This window comes from Penaeus vannamei, chromosome 30 (genome assembly GCF_042767895.1).
Source record: "Penaeus vannamei isolate JL-2024 chromosome 30, ASM4276789v1, whole genome shotgun sequence".
In the NCBI taxonomy this organism is placed as follows: Eukaryota; Metazoa; Arthropoda; class Malacostraca; order Decapoda; family Penaeidae; genus Penaeus; species Penaeus vannamei.
Window position 1 is genome coordinate 30,700,992 of NC_091578.1, and position 5,000 is coordinate 30,705,991.

Consider the following 5,000-nt stretch of genomic DNA (forward strand, 5'->3'; position numbering starts at 1 on the left):
AAATTCCAGGTTGTGTTTCAAACGAAATTCTAAACCATATCCCAACATCAAAAGTCAAATTCTAAACCATGTCCCCATTTCCAGGTCAAATTCCAGTTTCAGTTCCAAATAAAAATTCTAAACCACGTCCAAATTCAAATTCCAGTTTGTATTTCAAATCAAATTCTAAACCACGTCCAAATTCAAATTCAAATTCCAGTTTATATCCCAAATGAAATAAAAATTCTAAACCACGTCTTGATTCAAATTCCAGTTTGTAATTTCAAACGAAATTCTAAACCACATCCCAACATCAAAAGTCAAATTCTAAACCACGTCCCAATTCCAGTTCAAATTCCAGTTTATATTCCAAATGAAAAATGTTAAGCCGCGTCTTGATTCAAATTCCAGTTAGTATTTCAAATGAAATTCTAAACCACGTCCAAATTCAAATTCAAATTCCAGTTTATATTCCAAATGAAATGATAATTCTAAACCACGTCTAGATTCAAATTCCAGGTTGTATTTCAAACGAAATTCTACACCAATTCCCAACATCAAAAATCAAATTCCAGACCACGTCCCATTTCTAGTTCAAATTCCAGTTTCGGTTCCAAATAAAAATTCTAAACCACTTGATTCAAATTCCAGTTTGTATTTCAAATCAAATTCTAAACCACGTCCAAATTCAAATTCAAATTCCAGTTTATATTCCAAATGAAATAAAAATTCTAAACCACGTCTAGATTCAAATTCCAGTTTGTATTTCAAACGAAATTCTAAAACCAATTCCCAACATCAAAAGTCAAATTCCAGACCACGTCCCATTTCTAGTTCAAATTCCAGTTTCAGTTCCAAATAAAAATTCTAAACCACTTGATTCAAATTCCAGTTTGTATTTCAAACGAAATTCTAAACCACATCCCAACATCAAAAGTCAAATTCTAAACCACGTCCCATTTCTAGTTCAAATTCCAGTTTCGGTTCCAAATAAAAATTCTAAACCACTTGATTCAAATTCCAGTTTGTATTTCAAATCAAATTCTAAACCACGTCCAAATTCAAATTCAAATTCCAGTTTAAATTCCAAATGAAATAAAAATTCTAAACCACGTCTAGATTCAAATTCCAGGTTGTATTTCAAACGAAATTCTAAAACCACGTACCAACATCAAAAGTCAAATTCTAAACAATGTCCCATTTCTAGTTCAAATTCCAGTTTCGGTTCCAAATAAATAAAATTCCAAATCCAGGTCTTGATTCCAATTCCAGTTTGTATTTCAAATGAAATTCTAAACCACGTCCAAATTCAAATTCAAATTCCAGTTTATATTCCAAATGAAATAAAAAAATCTAAACCACGTCTAGATTCAAATTCCAGGTTGTATTTCAAACGAAATTCTAAACCAATTCCCAACATTAAAAAACAAATTCCAGACCACGTCCCATTTCCAGGTCAAATTCCAGTTTCGGTTCCAAATAAATATAATTCCAAATCCAGGTCTTGATTCAAATTCCAGTTTGTATTTCAAACGAAATTCTAAACCAGGTCCTAATTCAAATTCAAATTCCAGTTTAAATTCCAAATGAAATAAAAATTCTAAACACGTCTTGATTCAAATTCCAGTTTGTATTCCAAATGAAATTCTAAACCGCGTCCAAATTCAAATTCCAGTTTATATTCCAAATGAAATAAAAATTCTAAACCGCGTCTAGATTCAAATTCCAGTTTGTATTTCAAACGAAATTCTAAACCACATCCCAACATTAAGAATCAAATTCTGAACCACGTCCCATATTCAAATTCAAATTCCAGTTTCATTTCCAAATAAAAATTCTAAACCACGTGTTGATTCAAATTCCAGTTTGTATTTCAAACGAAATTCTAAACCACGTCCTAATTCAAATTCAAATTCCAGTTTATATTCCAAATGAAATGATAATTCTAAACCACGTCCTAATTCTAATTCAAATTCCAGTTTGTATTTCAAACGAAATTCTAAACCGCATCCCAACATTAAAAAACAAATTCTAAACCACGTCCAATTTCTAGTTCAGATTCCAGTTTCGGTTCCAAATAAGATTCCAAAACCAGGTCTTGATTCAAATTCCAGTTTGTATTTCAAATCAAATTCTAAACCACGCCCATATTCAAATTCAAATTCCAATTTCTATCCCAAATGAAATAAAAATTCTAAACCACGTCTTTATTCAAATTCCAGTTTGTATTTCAAACGAAATTCTAAACCACATCCCAACATCAAAAGTCAAATTCTAAACCATGTCCCATTTCTAGTTCAAATTCCAGTTTCGGTTCCAAATAAGATTCCAAAACCAGGTCTTGATTCCAATTCCAGTTTGTATTTCAAATTAAATTCTAAACCACGTCCTAATTCAAATTCAAATTCCAGTTTATATTCCAAATGAAATAAAAATTCTAAACCGCGTCTTGATTCAAATTCCAGTTTGTATTTCAAACGAAATTCTAAAACCACATCCCAACATCAAAAATCAAATTCTAAACCATGTCCCATTTCTAGTTCAAATTCCAGTTTCGGTTCCAAATAAGATTCCAAACCCAGGTCTTGATTCCAATTCCTCTAAAACCACAACCAACAACCACAACTTTCTCGTAGGACTTACCCCCCCTCCCCCCCTCCCCCCCCCGCCCCCCCGTTAATCTAACCGTCTCGTGGGGACTCCCCCCCTCCCCCCCCCCCGCCGATCTAACCGTCGCCTCTTTTTGAATCCTTCGAGAAGGACTTTTACACTTCATTCAAAACAGGATTAGTGAAGGAAGGGGTGACAGGCTTATAAACATTATGATGTAGGCTTTACTGGATAAATTTACGCAAAAAATTGTTGAATGGATGAGGTGAAATAACGTTTATACATATGGTTTGATAGATACTAATTTTAGGCTTATAGATAAATTTGCTATGTTGATCGATAAGCCTATATAGGTGTTGTATCCAATAAAGAAAAAGTTTATTCACGAAATTCTTGTAGTAGAAAATTATGTAATAGTTTAATGCATGGAATTAATTTATGAGTCCATAAATTGGTTCATATACAAGGTGGATTTATTGAAAGCAACATATTTATAAACAAATTGGTTTTACGATAAAAAAAAAATACACAGTATGTATTTGAGTAGAAAATTGTATTACAAATAAATAAACTTAAAACTTTGATTTATTGACAAATAAAACACTGTTTGGGCAATAAAAGTAATTACAATATCAACAGTTGATGATTATAAAACTTTATTTCAACTGCGAAAAAATAATTACTCTAAGCTTGACATGATAAGAAAAATAAGGATGATGACGGAGATAACAATAGCAGATAATGATAATGACGTAGATAACAATAATGACAAGGATGATGACAACAACAATAATAATAATAACAGATAATGATAATGACGTAGATAACAAGAATGACAAAGACGATGACATCAATAACAACAATGATAATAACAATAAAATAATAACAAAATAAAATAAAATAAAACAATAATAATAATAACAAAATAATAATAACAATAATCAAATACGCTGCTGTTAATTACTATAAACCCATTACAAGAACGAAAAGTAAACAGTAATACACTGAGGCCTTTTGCAAACTTCTAGCTCCAACTTCAGCAATCTGCCAACTATTGCAACTCTGTATACAACAGTTTCGCAAATAGTTGTTGTGTCGTTCCAGGTGACATTGCGAATAAAGTCCAGACGGTATTGTACTACAACACCATGTGATTTGATTATTACTTCGTTATTCTCTTGTTTATTATCGTTATTGTTTGTTATTACTGATTTTCTTTCCAAGTGTATATGGAATGAAGGTTTGAGTACCGTCCCGATGTTATTTGTCATATCCCAATTTTTTTCGGAATACACTCGACATATACAATCACATCTACGTCTGCAACATTAATCTGAACGTATGTAAACACATGCAATATACATACAGTATAACACAATCGAAATACACAATTTAAAACAGGTTTCGAGTTTTATTTCGAATGTCCGAATAATACGACCCATGTGACGAACGCTTCGAAGCTTCGTTCATTCATCCACAGTATGTTTCGGAGCTTCATTCATTCATTCACGAGATTTTAAACGCTAAAAATGCTGATAATGAAAGTTAAGAAAATGACTTTAAAAACGACATTGCTCTTAAATGCTACTTCAGTCAAATTTCACTGCATATCCATCTTCGCCTCGAGAAACTAGGTAGATAAAAATTGAAATAATAATAATAATAGCAGCAATGATGATGATGATGATGATTCATGATTGATGATGATTATGATGATGATGATGATGATGATGACGATGATGATGATGATGATTAATGATGATGATGATGATTGATGATGATGATGATGATGATGATAATGATGATGATGATGATGATAATGATAATGATGATGATAATGATACTGATGATGATGATGATTATGATTATGATGATAATGATAACAATGACAATAAACAGAGTACATGAAAAACAAATATGGCTGTCGATTCCATTCGCCGATCAACTTTAACTTCCGCCAGACTTCTACAGTTCGATCCCTCTGTTCAGGCCATTACCTTAATGCATGGCTTAGAAGAGAAGAAGAGGGAGGAGAGAGAGAGAAGAAGAGGGAGGGAGGGAGAGTGAGAGTGAGAAGGAGGGAGATAGGGGAGGCAAGGGAGAGAGAGAGTGACAAGGAGGGAGATAGGGGAGGTAGTGAGGAGGGATTGAGAGAGAGAGAGAGAAGAAGAGGGAGGAGAGAGAGAAGAAGAGGGAGGAGAGAGAGAGAGTGAGAAGGAGGGAGGCAGGGGAGAGAGAGAGTGGGAAAGGAAGGAGGAGAGAGAGAGAGAGAGTGGGAAGGAGGGAGAGAGGGGAGGGAGGGAGGAGAGAGAGAGAAAGAGAGAGTCCGGGGAGGAAGCGTAGAGAGAGAGAGACAGGAAAAGAATGAAGGAAGGCAGAGAAAGAGGAGGAAAAGGCAAGTGAAAGGAGGA